We start from the raw sequence: 20,609 nt of genomic DNA on the forward strand, positions 1-20,609 counted from the left end.
ACTAATCTTCACTTCAGGAAATACTTTGGCAACATTACAGAGCTTACTGGACTTCAGTAGAAATGTTAAGGATACAAATAATGTTCTGAATTAATGCAGAGATCTCAAAAATAAAAGGGGGGAAACAAATGCTCAATGACTTTGAAGGTCTGCATGCATTATCGTGAAGCTGAAAGAGCAAATATCCAGCTTTGAATAAATGTTTTGAACACATTCCTAGCAGTAATTAACGGTCAAAAATGGTGATTGCTATATCATTAATGATGTCGCACTTCACCAAATGGATATCCCAGAAAAGACATCTATAAATTACACTATTATTGGGCAGAAATAACATGTCACATAAAGAGAATTTATATCTGGAGTGGCATCTATGATTCTATATAGCCTCTGTTGTCATTCAAAACAACACACCCACCAAAAATTTCACATGCTAACCAGCAAGTGTACACACATGCACCCACACAACAAATGTAGTTATGCATGCACATGCGTGTATCAATTATGAATTGGATGCCAAGTTGGCCCCCTGTAATGTCTTGTGCTAAATTTAGGGTAAATAATTTTAACAGACTGAAAAATCTTAATTGGAACCATACAAAACCTAAATTATATTGATGTTTTCCTAGCAGACGTCATAACTTAATATTAAGCTTTGGATTTCATTACTTAACACTAAAATAATAAACCCTAATCTATTATATCCGAACTGAACGAAAACCAGAATTCCTCATTAAATTCACAAAATAACAATAAGCCCATAATGGAAAATATCTGACAAACTGTATTTATGTCAAGCAAGATAGGGATGCTTTACATAAATGTGTTGTCGCAGTAATGACAGACTGAAATACAATAGTTACACTAATGGCAAAGCCACAACTGTGACACCCAACTGAGACTACAATATTTTCAAAGACCCTAGATTACAGATCAATTATTATATAAAACAAGACTATTAAATACTAAAAAATCTGGCTACGACAGCTATGGCAAACTGAAACACAAAAGCTTCCATCCACGACAACTGCAAGTGTCGTGCAGACTCCATATCATCAATTTTGGCCACCATTAAAGCTCAAACGTGAGCTTTGCATGAGACCGCTCCTTCATCCAAAGGGGTTATGTCCTCCAACATTAGATCTATGGGGTTTTCGTCCCTCAACCTCCATAACCTATGGGTTTTTGTTCTCAAATCTGGACGCTTGAACAAGAAGGGTTCACAGCAATTTATGGTTATGGTTTGTGTTGATTTGATCTCTCAATTTTTTCTTTGCAATCTTAAACACTCAAGAAAAGCGTCAAAAACTGTATAGTGATTTCCATCCTAGGCCTACTAGGTGGAAATGGCTTCTCATACATGTAAGCATCGTTTCCCTTTGCATCAAGCCAAAATGGTATCATATGCAGAAACGAGCTTGGAAGGTGTGGAGAAGGGTCCCCTTGTTGGTGTTGCCGGGAATAATCATTATGTCATGTTGTCGTATTATGTTATGTTGTCGTCGGTAATTATGAGTTACGGCAGTCAGTTAGTCGTCCCAAAGGGCAGTTGGACGCGACGAATGGTCGCACCCCCTTCGGGTATCCGTATTATATATTGCATACCTTCCCTTCATAGTGGCATCATCATAGTCATATCTGGGTGTAATGTTATAAGCACTTGATGTACATGGACTGTTGAATTAATACAGAAACTGGTTCTTTAATATATTTCAATTATGTTCTGTGCATTTACTTTCTGCGTTTAATCGTTTACCCATATGTGGCAAACAGTTGGAATTTGTCATTGATGCCAAAGGTGAGTTGAACTTGTTGTCATTGATGTCTAAAGAGTGAAAAAAGAATGTATTACATTATCAAGATATATGAAGAAGGAAACAATTAAGATAGTCTCATCCATATATGAAGAAGGAAACAATTAAGATAGTCTCAAAGTGAATATGATCTTAAGTCAGTACTTTGTTTATTACAGACAGCCGGGAGCTTAAATCAGACAAGACTTGAAATCATTTGACTATTCTTGCAGAGCATTTAAACAAAGTGTGTGTTGAAGACACCGATTAGTATTTATCAAGAAGTCTGTTAACAAAAGGCAACAGCTTATGTGTAGAGATTGTGCTCTGTACAGAAAGTAACAAATACAATAAGCAGCGCTTATATTCTACAAGAAAAATAACAATATTAAAACAGATTTTTTGCGGCAGATTGTAAGGACTCCATCAAAATGCTGACAGTGATTGGTATATATATAAATCTGGAAATAACCATTAAGAAAGAAGCAATGAATATGGTTATTAATGCAGTGGTTAGTAATAAGGCAGCGATACCATTCTATGGACGACTTTATCCATGTTCTATGTTTGACAAAGTTGACTAAAATTGAAAAGTAAAGGCAGCAACCATATAGCCCATAAAGAGCAGCGACTTCATGGACAGTGATCTTAAAAGAAAGTGCTACAATCCTTTGAAAAGATAACTCTAAGGAACTAAAGAATATCGACTATATTATGGACAGTGACCAAAATGATGGATTAATAAAGCAAGTTTCTGTTGTATTTAATATCTTTGTGAGCTCGCTGACTAGCAGATGCAATCACTTTGACACTACAGGTCTTGAAAATCATACAACGATTAAGACATCCATGTCCAAATGATAAGTGTGCTTTAAAGAAAAGATAACAGCAATTAAAGAGAACAATTCGATTGGTTAAAAGAAATAAATATAATCACCACTAATATACGGCAGAGATTATACACAGGATTTTATCATAAAAATAATTACCAGGTTACCAAGCTGAGTCGAAAGAAATGCTTAAATATGACATCTCTTTGTGTTTGCTGCAGTAGTAAGAATGTTGACGTGAGCTTCAGACGCTGGAGTAGTAAGAGTGTCGACGTGAGCTTCAGACATCGGGTCAAGTATTTATGCAATCCATTCAATAGAGTTTTGACTACTAATAGAACAAAATACTGATCGGTTTCAACAAATTCAGAATGGCGATTTTATTAGAGAAGGCATAGATCACGACGATCTTATTATAAAAGAAGCAATCACAATTTAAAGAGCAGCGGTCTCCATTACCTGTTTGTGTCGGCCGATTCAAGGTATCTCAACGATTATAAAGGAAGTGATTAAAATAAACTTCATGAGTTAATGAACAGCTAACCTGAAGAATTTTTAATGATTAAATGAATATAAAATAAGCATTTTTAAGATGGTGTTTTGATTAGTAAAGCATAAAATACCTGATGCAAGAAACACTTTAAGAGGTGCGATTATAAAAAGAGCAACGATTATATTGACCAATCAATGATAAAGGTTATTGTATGACCGTAATCAAGACAGGGTATTATTTTAAAGAAGCGACTTATTATTCAAGAGGTGCGAATGGATTTAGTGAGAAGGTGTGATCAGCCACATAAAATAATAATTAATGAATTAGTAATTTATCAAGTGCTGCAATTCATTAGAGCCGTTGTAAAAGATGCGATTAGTATTGAAAAGGAAAAGAGGCTTGTTAGAGCAATGAGTTAATGGTGTGCTAACTGATCCAAAAGGAAACAATAAACTAAAGAAGTCACTTGTATTCAAGGGGTACGAGCAAGGAAAGAGAAGTTATGGAAGGTCATCAATCTTCAAAGAGATATACCTCTCCATTTGGTAGATATGGATATAAAATAGAAAGAGATTGTGAGAGATACTGGTGCAGTGTCTGTTGTGTCTACAATGAGATAATCATTCAAAGTAGAGCACATATAAAATAATATAAATCAGAAATATAAATAAAAGAATAAGAGCAGATATGTAAAGAAAATATGAAAAGTAACAGAAAGTTGAAGAAAAGTATATAAAGAAAATGAGCAATATCTATATGAAGAATATGTGAAGATACATAGCATCTTGAGAGGATTGGCTGCAGATTATAAAAGGGGATAGTTAGAAGTCTTGTAAGCAGAATTAAAGAAGAAATTGTGAACATATTGTGGTAGATTTATTATAACCATAATATCAGCAGGTTGAAGAAAGAGTTTGTGGAAAAAAATTATATCCATCATCAGTTGGTACAGCAACATTGTAAAGGTGGAAAATCAGATTTAGGTGAAGTGGGTTGTTGCTCACGAATTCTGAAGTGGGAGTTGGTGCTTCCAGTGGGTTGGTGCTCACAAATTCAGAAGTGGGAGTTGGTGCTTCCAGTGGGTTGGTGCTCACAATATCAGATTTGGGAGTTGGTGCTTCCAGTGGGTTGGTGCTCACAATATCAGATTTGGGAGTTGGTGCTTCCAGTGGGTTGGTGCTCACAAACAGTGTTAGCGTTTGGTACCTCTAGTAGGTTGGTGCCTACAAATATTGTAAAAGAAGAAATATATAAAAGCATTGATTTACCATGGTTTTCTCCCGTAAGGGTTTCCACGTATATATCTTGTGTTCTACATGTGTTCATATTAGTTAAATCACATATGAATGTTGGTATGCAATAAATATGTTAATGAGATAAGTTATATACTTGTGATTAAAGTTGAAAAAGTTTAAATTGGTAACAAATTTGTTGTTATACTGATTCACGCCCCCCCCTCTCAGTATAATCGTGTGCTCTTCACCCCTACAACCTACAAGTATCCTCAGCAAGTATCGCAAGGAGCCCTTTTTTCAAAACCCTAACAACCACATTAATGGTGGTTGAATTCATCTTCTTTGTGTGCATCATTGGAGTTACACATCGATCCACATACTCCTTATGACACAATGTTTATGTGCAATGGAAAATCCTTCAAGAAGACACATCATCGCTCTAAGCATCAATGGCATTCCAAACATACAAGAGGCTAGGTGGAGGTGAATAGTGAAATGAAGTGGGAGAGTCAAGGTCTGGGTGTTGGGGTTCGAAGGTGAGACATGTCAGTATGGGGAACTCTCGCATCCCAACAAAGGTTTGTGAAGGAGTGGGGTTTTGGCAAAGAGGCAAGGTGGTATGGGAAACACTGAAGCCCCAATGGAAGAGGGAACAAAGGTGGGAAACAAGTAAAGGGAATTACTGGATGGGGAAGTCTGATACCCCAACAAAGCTAAAAATGAAAGCAGACTTGGGCAGAAGATCATTCCGGTAAGGGAAACTCCATAACACCAACACCTTAGATAGACTTGGCAAACTAGTCGAGCATCCATACCTTAAAATTTGGGGTTCCTAGGTAAACACTAGGAAATGAAGAGGAAGAACTCATACACAATTTTGGATCAAGAGAGATGCTTGAATTAGGTAATAGGCATTTTGTAGTACAACATAGATTATAGAAAAAGGGGACATGACAAGTTTGTGTTTCTCGAATTTGCTTGCCTTCAAGCAATGTAGATTCAAGAACCTAATTCATCCTTGAAAACTTACAAATCCTTGTTCAACTGAATGACTTCTATGAAAGTCAATTCATATGGTTCCCTAGAAGCCCTTTTTATCTCTTCGTGGACTGCATCCTTTTTCTCATTTTTAAAGGTTCTGCTAATCAATTCATAGTTCTCTGCAGAGCCTTTGCAACTATACTCCACTTGGTTGCTTCCTCTATCCCTGCAACTTTTAATCTTTCCTTGGGCTGCTTTATGTGTCAAATGTTCTCACTTCCATTCTTTTGCTGCACTTCTTTGGCATTACTGGAGACTGAAAATCCTAAACTTGAAGAGATTTAGGTGTCTTGTCATGTTGATCTTTTGAGTATCTTATGCTTTCCATTAGGCTTCTAGATCTTGAGTGGCTGTCTCCATAGACAAATCTTACAGATCCCCTTAGTTCAAGTTTGGTATTAGTGGATACAATTATGCCATAAAGCTCACATTGCATGCAAGCAATTTGTTCTTAGGGTAGAAGTTCTAGTTAGATTTTTTTTGTTTAATTGCATGCAATAGCTTTGTAAAAATTATAAATGAGTGCTTTTAGCACTTAGTTGAGAGTTTAGTATTGTTGATTAAAAATTCAGTATCATTCAATAGAATTTAGTAACACCTTTCTTGCTTCTAAATTGTTGTTTAAGTGTTCTATTTTCTGTGGTATTGTGCTTTTATGAGTTAAATAGAACTTAACAATTACTAAAAGATTTGTATTAAAGTAGTTGAAGCTTCGAACGCAATTACTTTGTTTGGCTCATAACATCCTTCCTATGTTGATAAAGTAAATTAGAGTGTATTTACCTTTAAGTGCAGTCTGTTTATTGTAGGTTGTGGTGAAGTGGATCTAGTATTTTTGCATGCCATTCCCCTTTCCTAATTTACCAAGTTCTATGTATCGTTTAAACATATTCTAGCTTTATGTATACTTGCAATACTCAGTCACTACATTTAGTTGGGCAGCATAAACATGCTAGTTGTTGTAAATTTTCCACTCATTTAAAAAGCATAGAGAACCTTCGTGCCTTGAGTTGAAGTGCACATTAACCTTTCGCCCTCAGTGATCCAAAAATACATCTTTATTTTTGTTTAGCATGAGCATGAACCACTCTAGAAAACACTAGATAGGTTGTAAATAGCAAGTACAGATTGTTTAGATTAGGTTAGTTTTTGTTGACAAGGAACTTCCCCATCTAATTCAAAGAGTGATTCTTCTGTACATCTATTCTATTTTGTGTCACACTAAAAGGTACAAATTAAAATGCTAGAAAACTAAAGAATTCCCACACTTGATAGTGACCCGTGTACTTGTTAGAATTCAAATGACTGGCCAGATAATAAAATTAATATAGAACTGAAAAAGTCTGTTAAAGTTGTTTACTTTAGGTACCCCTACTTGTTGGGTTCATAACTCCTAATTCATAGTTCAAAATTAAAAGTTTATATATGCGTTGGAAAGCTTAGGTCATGAACTAATAAATCCAGCCCCTACTTGTTGGGTTCATAACTCCTAATTCATAGTTCAAAATTAAAAGTTTATATATGCGTTGGAAAGCTTAGGTCATGAACTAATAAATCCAAATTAATGCATTGACAAATTCTACCCCAAAAGACCTCAAAAAAATAAAAAAAACAAAAACCTAGGAAAATATCAAAAAAAAAAAGATTTTAACAAATCTGCTTGAAACTGCCTAAGATGTTTCCTATATCATTATGTCACACATACAACTTTTTCTCTAATTATAATATATTGGTTTGGCTTAACAAGAATTTTTATCTGTTTTCCTACGAATCTATGAAATGTTATGCCTTACTATCTTAAAATGTAGTTTTGACCTTCCTGATGTTCTCTGATGTAATTTGCTGATGCATGAGGTATTTTCATATTTGGAAATGTATATTGGCCTTAATTCCCTCCATCTTGAATGTTTCAGCTATCCCTCCATACTTGCTTCTACCTCTCTACAAACCCCTAAAAAGTTGAACAAAGAAAACCTCCCATGAATAGAGATGCAGCCGTCCCCCAATCACATCTGACTAAAAATTAGCATTTGACAAATTTAGTTGAACAAAAAAACTACTAGAATATCAAAGTATTGATTCATCCATTTACATCTACCTTTAGTCTAGATTTTATCAAAGAAAATAGGACCTTAAAATTCTAATTACCTCTCTATTTGTAAAGTTCACTAATATGTATGCCTCCCAAATGAATTTAGTAACTGCATCATTGCGGATTTCTCATTTTAATTGCCTTCACTAGTTCCATAGTTTTCAAGACTTTGTCCTATTTATGCATGTTTCTTGTTAGTAACCGCTTTTAATATACCAGCATGGATACACAGAAACAAGATATCTCTTCCCAAACTATTACTGTCAAATGCACCACCTCAAGCACTGTGAGAAAATGATAAGCAATTTTGTTGGGAATTAAGGTGTCTCAACCATAGCCATTCCTAGCATTGTATTTATTTATTTAATGCCTAAATTGTAATTTCTTCCTCATCATATTTTGTCATCTATTGTGACATGGCATGGTGAGTTGTCTTCATGCAGGAAGACAACAAAGATGTGTTTTTGTCCATACATGGGAAAGTAGGTGTCTCATTTTGGTAGAGATATTCTGCCATGTTTCGGCATCTTAGAAACCTGTGTAAGTCATTATTGCATCACAGATTCTTAAGACGGGTTATGACAGATTCCTATGACAGGTTGGACAAATGTTAGAAGGCACCTTTCATGGAGAATGTAGATGTGAAAAAGGTTTTGGACCTAGTAAGGTCTCATACCTAGTGTTTTTTGCTAGTTCCTAGATGGGGACTTATTCACACGACTTAAGTTTACTTGGGTCCTAGGTGTTCTTCTAGAAGATTGATTAGTTGTCACATGATCTTATCTTATCATATGACAGCTTTTAGTTACCTAAGTCAACACCATTGTTGTCTTATTGCATGGGATTATGACACATGTCAACATCTTGTTTAATCCTACCTCTCACCTTGCCTTTATAAAAAAAGGCCTCTTGTATCATATTGTATTCTTGATATTGGTGGAATAGAATCTTCTATTATTCCTTCTCTCTTTTCATGTAGTAGTTATTTGGTGTTGCAGATTGAAGATCTTCGATGCTTACTTCAACATGGTATCAGATCTTTCAATCTCGCAAGCCCCTTCTTTTTAGAGAGTTTTCATCAATTAAGTATTTTTTCATTGTGATTTGAGTTTCTAGTTTGATCTTGTGAACACCCGTATGCTCTTCTCTTGCATTTCCATGCAAACTTGAGAATCAGAAAGGGTTTACATAGATCTTTACATCCTATAATGCATGTTGTGTTTTGGTGAGATCTGGTGATTGCAACACTTGTTGGCTATCCCATTACATCCAAGAGGCTCGAGAAAGACAAATTTGTCTTTTGTTTCACTCAATTTGGCCACCATTTGCAACTTTGGCAAATAAGGGTTTGAAGTTGAGATCTGGTGAACAACTTTTTTGGGGGCATTTTTAGCTCAATCCAGCCTCACCATTGTGTTCAAGAGGCTCAGAAGATAGATTTTGACTATAAATTCAACCATTTTCGAGAAAGTTCTTTTGAGGCAAAAAAAAGTTGCCTAGATAGGCCGTACAACCCCCCGAACACAAGTATAGTATCATTATTATCGTCAAGGAATTAAAAAAATTAATTTGTATTTTTTTGCAACTTTTATTGTATGGGGCAAACTTTTATTATTTGATTGATCAATGTAAAGGGAAAAATATTTTATTGTGAAGCAAAAAACCATTTGTTTTCAGGTCAGATCTGCAAACCCGTGTAGCCTTTTTACCATATCTATGCAAAGGTGTCGAGTACTTTTTGCAAGGGGTCCAATTGGATGAGGCATGTGGTTGGCCTACATACCTTTGGTCGACCAATTAGTGCCTTGTCCGTTTGGCAAGCCCGTATAATTTTTTTTTATTGGCTACTGGGTTTGCTAGCCTAGCCCATAGCTAGGTGAGACCACAAACAGGAGACCTCATCCCCAACATTAACGCAACAACAACCACCCAAACCTGCAAGCATGGTAGCCCAAGAGGGGCACAAAGCCCACGAGCACATCAGCCCAGCAAGGGTCTAGCAGAAGCATGAACACCTATGATACCACCGGCATGAATGCCACAACAGTTCACAATCAGCCCAAAGGGGATTTGAACCTTTGCGGCACCATCAACAATGCCACAACTTAACCATCAAACCATGAGATGAACCCAAGCAGGCCTAGATAATTGCCTTGGCGACACCTTTATAATTTGAAGGGCATTAGTTGTTTTCTGGCGCATTAAACATTGGCAACGCATTTTAATTTTTGTGTGGCTGGACTAATCTTTGGCACAATTAAGCACATTTAACTTTTGGTCAGAAATTTAGTTTTTAGTTGGCAGGGCTTATTTGTGGTTGATTGGTAGGTATTCCTTTATGAGCAAATGTTATCATTGTTTGTTGGCACGTTTTGTTTTGGAAAAGGCCCGTGGTCAGCATTTGTTGGCACCTAGAGCCTTGGATGTGGCACTAAGTGCCCACCTTAAGCACCCGGCACATCCCTTAGCAAGAACTAAGTGCTCTCACATCTCTCGCCACCCATACTCTGCAACATCAAAATGCCACAGTTTGCGGTGTGCATTACACCAAATGGTAAACTTGCCGGCAGTCAACAAGTTGGGAAACCAATAGACTACCTAGCACAAACCACCAACTTTAGCCCTCAACCGCACGGTTAGCTCTCCAAATCGCCAAATTTTGTAGCCTCATTACGAACCAGCATCCATCAAATTTAAGCTCACGTTTTAGTTACTTTCTCAACAGGCTCCTAGTCGCATGGGTGCCTAGCCCCAAGGGCTAAAAAATATTCAATTTTTTGCAACTTGCCTCTTTTTTTCAAACAAGCATAACTTTTGCCACAGGTGTCCATTTTTGGCGAACGAGATATTGTCAGAAAGCTAGTTTGACTAACTTCACTATGGTGCAAGTGTTTTTTTGCAGATTCTACCATTTTTTGATAGTTTTGCCATCTGAAATTGTACTTTGTTTTCATTTCTTCCAAGTGGCATAACTTTTGCTCACGAAGTCAAAAATTGGCACTCTTTTTTTTATCTTGCTCAGAAATTCACAAGGAATCTCATTGTAAACCTCTATTTTCTGTTTTGGCAAGCCATTTTTTCTGAAAATTGTAAAAATCACAATGTATTATAAACAGTTGATTTGAGCTTGTCACTTGTACAAATTACAAGAATTGATCATTGTACTTTGTTGGGGGATTGTCAATTCAATTTTAATACATTCTAGGGGCGCAAGGCACAATTTTAAGTGCCAATTTGTCTTTATTTCCTTGTCTTCACTTGCTAATCATGGCAAAACTAAGGACAATTGAACTACACACTCCACACAACTACCATACAAGGAAGCTAAAAATGGCACAAGTACTACAATCTAAGGGTCTTTGGCAAATGCTTGATGAAAAACAACCTGAATTCACTAGATAATTTGAAAAATTTACTCATAAAACAAAGGATGAGGCCAGAGGATTCAAGGACTTACATGTATCTAACAATTTGTTGTTTCATATTGCAGAGTTTAATACACCTAAAGAAGTTTTGGACAAACTTTAAGTTGTATAGTAAAGTCAATCAATTTGTAATCTTGCAACTTTAAGTAGAGCTCACTTCTCTCCTCTCCAGGTACATTTCCAACTATTCAGGATTACCTTGCACAATTCAAAATGCTTTTGTCACAACTGAAAGAATGTGACCTTGCTAAAACTAATAATGAATGTATCTTCTGGATTGTCTAGGCTAAGAGGTCCTTTCCAAGTGTTTGCTTCTACTTTCTATTCTACTATGGATGTTGTGACATTTTCACACATTGCCCCATTGCAAATGGGGACCCCATTTTTTTCTGCTTTTTAGGATAGTGGTAGAGTTCTTTGTCATTAGCCTTTGCATTCAAGGAGTATAGTTGGTCAAGAGGTCAGAGGTTGATCAAGTCAAGTTTGTCTCCTTAGGTTGGAGTGAAGACAGCCAGTTATCAAGGCTTTTGGGATGGATAACTCATCTTTTACTTGCAGGGCTAGGAATGAAATGAATGACTAAGGCATTATCAGTAACTTCCTTTGCCCTTCCTTGACATTGACTGTCTTTCTTTGCCCTTCTTGTGAGAGGTGAAATGAAGTGATGTGAGATGAGGAGTCAAGTCAAGAGGGTTAATGGCACCTTGTTAAGAGATAGTGTTGGTGTTTGTTTTATCATCTACCAAACATTTAGAATAAATTACCCAAAGATAATTTATCCTCTCTTGAAAAATCACTGCGTATGCTAAGATTGCTAGAAAATCATATGGCGATTCCAATGTTTCTTTAGTCAAGTCTTGACGTGTGGATAAGCTCAATGGGCGTTGTGATTTGATGGTAATACACAAAGGGACTTACACTTGAATGAATTATCAACAACTTTGGGACTTAGATGGATTTGTCAATTAAAGCTCTTTCTCTTTCTTTCTTTTTGGGATTTTCAAGGTTTAAGACTTTCAAAAAAAAAAGGACAAAAGGGATAAGGGTTAAGAAATCTACTCTAATCCTATGAATTCCAGAGACGGTATTAAATCGGTGAACTCAATAAACCACACTTTGTTCCGCCTCATTTAAGAAAACTTACACAAAGTGGATGCAATCTTCAAGGGATGTGCTTATGATCGGAAGTTTAAGCATACACAAAATGGAAAGCTCAAACTAACTTTGCACAGTGAATGAAAATCATCCATTCACCAAATGTATAAGCAGAGATACACCATAAACGAATACTTATCAGATATTTCATTCATCTAACAACATAAAATAAATTCTAACTAATGTGTTGAAGAAAATGAAAACTTTGCTAAATCACTCAAACAATAGGGATTACAAAGCCTTAAGAGAAAGCACACATGTAATATATTATTTGAAAAATGACCTTCGTGCAACAATATTTCAAAAACCTCACCCTCTCCAAATGAGAGGAGGCAACCTTATATATTAGCTAGAAATTATGAACGGCCGAGATTGAACAATGATCAAGGGCTCATATTAAAAATTCAAAACCCTAATTAGGGTTTCCCCAAACTGTAATAGTTAAAAGGAATAGGAAGGACACAAGTGGCGCAGCTGCTATTCTCACTGAGGTGAGTGTCCAATTTCCTTTTTTGTAGATTCGATGTATCTGGACACAAGAAGTCGCACCTCCTCCATGGTGACACTTGGCAAGTTGCTAATTTGGAAGTTGACCACGTCCATATCATCAATACAAGTGGCGAGTATGCATTCCCAGTCAACTGCCTGTGCAAGGAAATTCTCATCAATGAGGAGAAAACTTGAAATTCTAGAAAAATCTCCTTTGAGAATCGTTCCTGAAACCTTGAAAAGTTTGATTGGATTCTAGCTCTCAGGTTTTCGGCGCGCAGATGTTTTTCTCGCACCATCTCTCGCTGCCAGATTTCTACTGCCACATGAAATACCTTATCTTGAATATCCTTACAATTTTCTCGACTTCCAAACACTTGGCTTCAGATTTCTTTAGGGTTTCAACCCTGGTTATCAAAGTAAAATACCAAGCGCTAAAGTCATATCTATTTCCTACTTGAATGACTCCTCCATCCACTAACTCCTGCTGAGAAAGCCCCTGGATGATCTTCAACTATGGGAGAACAATATTCTGAATTAATTCGACTTCTTCCCAAATTCTTAGACAAATCCTAAATTCTGACCAACAAAGAAGAGGTAGACTCATATGTTGATACTAGATTTTCAACAAGTGTATCTGCACACTCTAAGGCCTCAAAAGTCCATTCCTCGGCTTCTCTAAAGGTAGCCTTCATATCATCAGAGTCCCTCATGAATTCCTGTGGAAGAGGCATAGGAGGAGCAACAGGTATTTCCTGATTGAGTGGCTTCGTCAAGTCTATCACATACTTCTTCCACTGCTCATTCTCTTCTTTCAATCGTTTCCTTTTCTCTACTTCTTTGTTGAGCCTTTCCTTCAATGTATTGCAAGTATCATCAAACTCTTGAACTTCCTAGAGTTTGGTAATCTTTCCAAGGTTCACAATGGTGATCTCATAATCTTCTGGAGCAATATTATCCTGAATTTTACCTTCTTTGGGTACAGCTATCTGTACTGATCCGAATCCTGCACTATCTCTTTGAATTAAAGAGAACTTCTTAGCTGGTTTGGGCGGTCTTATCTCAATTGGTTTATTCACCATAGCCAGGAATGTTGTTGTGTTCTCTTCTGAATGAGCTGCCTCAAGAGCCTTAACCTTTATTCTTTCTCTCAACCAATCTGAAATGGTTGATTGCTCCATGCCACTCTCATCATATTTATCTTCAGTTTCGTTGGGCGCAGTGACAATGCCATCAAGGAATTCTCTCGAAGGCTCACTCTCTCGAAGGCTCAGGTTCTTCAACTTCTACAGTCCTGGCAGAATTTGGCTCTTGAGCTAGTTCTTCCATTATCTCTTCAACTAAAGGAGAAGGAACTCTACCTCATTATCTCCCATATCAGTATTCATCTCATGTTCATTAGTTGTAGTCCTGACTAGAGCAGCGGATGCAGCACTTAAGGTCGAATGACCTTCATCTGATTTATACCTTCTACTTGCATCTCCAACTATTTTCTTTCCTTTACCACTCATAGAATTTTCAGTGGGTTCTTTCCTTTTCCTGGACCCAACACTTGACGAAACACCATGGTTTGAAGACATTAATTCATTGGTTCCCATGAGATCATATGTGAGATCGACACCTTTTGATCTAAGACCCTTTGTCTTCTTCGTTGCCCACCATTTTAAATACTCAATCACTGGTCTCATGAGGTCGCTCAAATCAGACCTCTCAGAATCTGACCAATCAACCAAGGCAAGGGGCTCATTTCTCAATTTATCAAAGTGAAGCTGCTCAAACTCGGGATCATCCTCAAGCTGATCTGCTACTCGAAATACTTCTGATACTCTAATCAAATTCAGGGGAAAACTGGACCACAATCTCCTTCTGATTTCAAAGCTATCAGCTACATTAGCCCAATAGTCTTCAAGATCAGGTCTATGCTCGAACATCTCTCGATTAACCTTTTTTATCCAGTGAAAAGGGTCAAAATGCCTTCTAGCCTTATACTGAAAGAATGGGTACCAAGAAAGCTCCTTTTCAACACTAGTGGCAGCTTGTGTTGATGAACATGTCTCCAATCCATTTCCAACCTGAAGGGGAAAAGACGCTCTTGTCTTTTGCTTCCCTCTCTGAACAATCATAAAACTTTCAAGCTGCCTGATAACTTCAAGCAACACTACTCTGTTGGTGGGATACATGGGTAACTTGTAAGGAAATTCGGAGAATCCTTGAATTCTCAAATAAGTAAATCTAGGGTATTGGATATACCAATGCTTGAATCTGCTAACCAAATCTTTAGACTCCTGAGAGAGCCTCTGATGAAGACCACCTTGGAGCATCCTAGTAATGTGCATCAAGAATGCATTGTTGACTCTCTTAAAGTGAAATTTTTCCTCCAAGTGCAGCTGTGGGTAGCAATCATAAACAGCAAACTGATTCTCCTTATTCCTCACTTCTCCTCTACAGGTGAATCCTCTATATCTGTAAGTTCGAGCAAGAGAGTACACCAAATAAGAACTCATACAAAATGTCATGTTCTCTTCCAAGTTCTTTAGTTGGTCATCAAGATTATTACTTATAATCTTTGCCCAATCAATCATCTTCACTCTGGTAGTTATTTCAATGATGAAGTAGTACATCCAAGGCTCAAATGGTGCGCCTTGTGGACTACCCATGACTCTGTTCAACAAAACTACCAGGTCTCCAATATCCTCCTTAAAGTAGGCTCTCACAAGATCCTTGGGTAACTTAGAAGCACCGTTCCTTGGCTTATCCAACCACGAATGGTTGATATTGGCCTCATATTCTTCAATATTATCTTGGTGCAGTTGTGTTGCTTCCTCCTTGGTCATGTAAACAGGGTTATGATATTCAAGGATGCGGAAAGCTCCCCTGATAGCAACCTCACTAATGTTTGCCAAGACTCTCCCGTCAGGTGCTATGATCTCTTGGTTTATAGGATTGTAGTGTTTAAAGCATTCCACCACCAGCTCAGTACACTGCATCGCTGGAAGGAAACCAGCAGCTTGTACGATTCCATTTCTCATCATCTTTCTGGCAGTTGTTGGAGGCATCAGGTTGTCCAGGCCATACATTCGCTTCTTGAATTCCCTCAAGTTGATATGTCCCAAGTTAGTGTCCAGCTTCCACTTGGACTTCATCTTAGATTCCGGAGGGGAATCTTTATCCACCTGAAACTTCATCCTGGCTGCGAGATATTCCAAAATCCGCAAAACAATCAAACCAACTTAAGTTAAAATCTATACTTTTAAGCATAGTTTGTGAGTTTGGTGGCTAAGTAATCTGTGGTTTTCACTTTCTTTTCAACACTTAGCCACAAAAATGGGATTTTCCACACTTGATTATTCTGGGAATCTTAAGAAAACCTTTAAAAATCACGGTATTAAGGAAATTTAAGGTCTGATTTTCACTTCAAAATCAGATTTTGAAAACATTAAGTCCAAGAAACCCCATTCAACATTACTTCAACTTGCTTTGAAGGGCAGAAAATAAGAAAGAGAAGAAGATTAATCTGTGAAATTTACTCTTTCTTTTCAGAACAAAACCATGTTAAAAGCTTGATATTCTGCCCACAAAATGAACTTTCACCTTCGAAGAATGGAGAGGAATGAGAAAAGAAGCTGTCAAGAACACAACTTTCAGATGCTACACTCAGAAAATCAGTGGGTTTTGTCTTCCAAATGGTCAGAAATTTTCAAAATCTGAGTATAACTTGGTGAACAAGAGGTTGAAAACTCAGGCTTATACATAAAACTTCCTCAAAAACACCTTCAATCTGCAAAAAGCACTTCAAAATAACCTTCAACCTGCAAAAGGACTCTCAAACTTGCTCTCAATATTGCTCAGAACTTCGAACTTCATATGTGAGAATGAAGTATTTGTAATGAAGTTAGAATCTGTAATTAGAAACATAATATCTTCCTCAAAATATGTTTCTGATCCTTCCTCAGTCTTTCGAATCTGCAGGGAGTGTTTCTAATTTGGTCTTCAGTGGACTTGTCATCTCTATCAAGTTCGAAATCCTCATCTTGTTTCACAAATGCAAGTTTCTAATTCGATTTTCAGTTCATAATTTGAACTAAATCTGCAATATTTTCTTTCAAAGAAACTTCCATTTTGGTTCTTAGTTCGAACTTCATAAAGGATCTTGCTGACATCATCCAAGAATATTCTCTTCTCAACACTTAGCAAGTATTTGACTTGTCAACTAAAGGCAGGGCGGACTTCATAAACTTCAGGCACCACATCAAGTTAGGCGAACTTCATCATGTTTGGGCACCATGTATCATGCTAAGGCAGAGTTCAACATTTTCAGGAACCATAGTCTTTTGACCAAGGGCGGACTTTGTTGATGTTGTGCACCAAGTGTATGCTGATGTAGGGCAGACTTCTCCACACTTCGGAACTTCTTTATTATCCATAGGGCGGACTTCATTGAAGTCATGCATCATTACTTATTACCTTGGGCGGACTTCCATGAGTTTGTGCACCATCATGTTAACTTTGCAACCATTCCTAGGGCGGACTTTGAGAAGGTCATGACCATGTTTCCCTACCATGAGAGCGGACTTTTCTCTTTTCATGCACCATTCAATGCATAGTAGGCGGACTTCACCAACTCTGTGCACCACAACTCATGGCGGACTATGTTCATGTGACCAAGGAGGGCGGATTTGCTCAAACCTTTGCACTTCTCCCACATGCTACTTTCTTCACCCTTGGGCGAACTTTCTTAACTTTATGCACCTTATTCTCAATCAAGGGCGGACTTCATCTCTTTTAGGAACTTTAAACCCCTCTTCATAGGGCGGACTTCCTCAAAATCATGACACAGCCTTAAACAAGGGTAGACTTTATGAGCTTCAGGATCCAAGACAAGGGCGGACTTCACCACTTTCATGACCCATTGCTTCATTTTCAAGGCGGACTTCACCAAGATCAGGAACCAAGGAGGGCGGACTTCAAGAGATCCACACACCATGAGATCAAAACTTCGAATCTTCATAACTTGTGCAATTTTTCTCAGATTTGCTTGAAATTTGAAATTTGTACATCTTTCATCCAGGATCCCTAAAATCTAGGATATTGGCTTTTTTTATCAAAACTTGAATTTTGGAGGAATTTGATGATTGTTTTCAGTGCATCTTAGCGCCAACAGTGCAAACCTTAGATCCCCTTCCAAAAATAGAAAAAGCAAGCATCCCTAAAAAATAGGAAAAATTTTCTAAAAATAGACACTTTGGGGATCGTGCTTAAAGTGCCAAAAAGCAAACTTTCCAAAAATAGAAAGTTGTCCAAATCCACTCAAATCAATCGCAATCTTCGTCCTTTGGCCTTTCTAGGCATTTTGATGGTGTCTAGACTCTGATCTAACTTGGTTTGCACAAACTGACTTACAACTTCAAAACTCAGACCATTCAAAATTGACAAACTTGGCAATACCGATGCAGGAAGGTCACAAGGCTCTAACAAAACCCTAGAAAGCAGGAAAAAGGGAGGGTACCCATTCTCAATGGGGTGATGTGTGAAAAAGGTCACAATAGGTAGGTCGCATAGGGCAAAATTTGTCTAAGTATGGGAAAATTTTCATTGCCCCCTGACAAGGGCGAACTTCTGATGCATTTCCTTTGCTCCTCAATTGGAGCGAAATTCACTTCCATTGCCTAGGCATTGGAGCAAATTTCTTCCTTGGCCATCAAAGTGGAGTGGTTGCATGACATAAACAAGAGTTTGATAGTGGACCCTAGTCAACTATGCAAGTGTTTCCTTCGTCATCCGGGTGATCTAATCATATTTCAATGCGAGGCAAGTTGCGGGAGAAAAATTTGGCTAAGTGTGCGAAAATTTCCTTTGCTCCCTCCTAGGAGCGAAATTCACTTCCTTTGCTCCATGGAGCAAAATCCCTCTCCAAGCCTTTTATGACACCTAAAATCCCATTTGATCATCATATGATGTCCTAATTTGAGCAATGGATGCAGTCCTCGATCAACAATCTTGAAATTTGGCTAAGTATAGGGGTCATTTCCATTGCTCCCTATCAGGAGCGAAATCTACTTCCTTTGCTCCCCCTTAGGAGCGAAATCCTCTTCCTTTGTCTTCACATAAACAAGAGTTTGATAGTGGACCCTAGTCAACTATGCAAGTGTTTCCTTCGTCATCTGGGTGATCTAATCATATTTCAATGCGAGGCAAGTTGCGGGAGAAAAATTTGTCTAAGTGTGTGGAAAATTTCCTTTGCTCCATGGAGCGAAATCCCTCTCCAAGCCTTTTATGACACCTAAAACCCCATTTGATCATCATATGATTTCCTGATTTTTGCAATGAATGTAATCCTCGGTCAACAATCTTGAAATTTGGATAAGTATAGGGATCATTTCCATTGCTCCCTATCAGGAGCGAAATCTACTTCCTTTGCTCCCCCTCAGGAGTGAAATCCTCTTCCTTTGTCTTCATCTTGGAGCGATTTGAACTTCTTGAGTATATTTGAGGGTAAGAAACAAGTTTAGTCCCTTTGACATCATTTTTTATCATGGAAGAGGTAAGTGTATCATGATTTTGACAAAGGGAAGGATCGAGATGGCAACTTTGAAATGACTTCCTTTGCTCCCCTCTAGGGGTGAAATCTACTTCCATTGCTCCTCATTAGGAGCGAATCTTCCTTCTTTTGCTCTTTCATGAGAGCAAATTTGCTTCCCAAGCCTCCCTTAATGATAATTTGACACATATACACACTAGGAGAGCAAAACCACAAGATCTAAGTTGATAAAAAAGGGAGAGATTGATAAAACCTAGCTTAGTGGTGAATTTGAGGGTTACTTCCATTGCTCCCTGATTGGAGCGAATTACACTTCCATTGCTCCTCAATTGGAGCAAATTCCTCTTCCTTTGCTCCTTCATGAGAGCGAATTCACTTCTAAGGCATTCATTTAGGGCTATTTTGTGCATAGAGATTAAAACCTAAGACATGAATTGGTGAAACCAAGCTAGATGGCGATTTTGAAGAGATTTAATCTGATTTCCTTTGCTTATGATTAGGAGTGAAAAACACTTCCATTGCTCCTCAATTGGAGCGAATTTCCATGCCTTTGTTCTTTCATGAGAGCGAATTCACCTCTAAGACCTCACATGAGGGTAATTTGATACATTTGAGTTGATGCAAGGAGGGTAAATGGAGGAAATCAAGCTAAGTATCGAATTTAAGGTCATTTCCATTGCTCCCCTTTAGGAGCAATTTTCACGTCCATTGCTCCTCATCTAGAGCGAATTTCCCCTCCTTTGCTCTCTCATGCGAGCAAAGTTGATTTTAGAGCCTTCCTTGAAGTCAGTTTGACACAATTACATGCATGGGTAGCAAAATCACAAGGTATGAGTTGATGAATGGAGGGCAAGTGGATGAAACTGAGCTAAGTGTCTAAATTGTAATGATTTCCATTGCTCCCCTTTCGGAGCAAAATGTGCTTTCATTGCTCCTTCTCAGGAGCGAAATCACCTTCCTTTGCTCCTCCATGAGAGCGAAATTTCCCCCTTTGCACTTTTGATGATCACTTGAAGCATTTCACATATGAAAGATGATAAAATTAAGGCATAAGAAGGTAAGATTGATGAAATTTAGTTAAGTGGGCTGAATATTGGAGAACTTCCTTTGCTCCCCTAATTGGAGCGAATTTCTCTTCCATTGCTCCCTTCCAGGAGCGAAAATTACTTCCATTTCTCTCCTGAAGGAGCAAATCTCCTCCATTGGCACTCAAAAGGTCCGAAATTCTTCTTTTAGCGTGATAGGGGGTGTATTGATTCAGTTAATTTTGTTATTTCATCAATATGATTCAAAGTGTTTTCTTTTCCAGATCTGATTGGAGAATCAAAGCGAAGAGTAAAGAAGCACATTCAAGATTACATCAAGATAGGATGCAACACAAGGCAAGCATGACATTCAAGAGAAAAGATTTCACCACCAAGCACAAGGATACCAAGGAAGGTGACTACACAAGAAGGATTTCGAGATATTCAAAAACCTTCATTGCATCCTGATGATATGAAAAAGTCAATACCCCAA

At 37.8% G+C, this 20,609-nt stretch overlaps 1 protein-coding gene across 1 annotated transcript in view; it reads right to left on the minus strand.

Moving 5' to 3' along the window:
• LOC131048501 (uncharacterized) overlaps positions 1–20,609 on the minus strand; it is a 176,206-nt gene that overhangs the window by 128,200 nt on the left and 27,397 nt on the right. The gene's annotated exons all lie outside the window — the stretch shown is intronic.

This window comes from Cryptomeria japonica, chromosome 2, assembly GCF_030272615.1.
Source record: "Cryptomeria japonica chromosome 2, Sugi_1.0, whole genome shotgun sequence".
NCBI classification, from domain to species: Eukaryota; Viridiplantae; Streptophyta; class Pinopsida; order Cupressales; family Cupressaceae; genus Cryptomeria; species Cryptomeria japonica.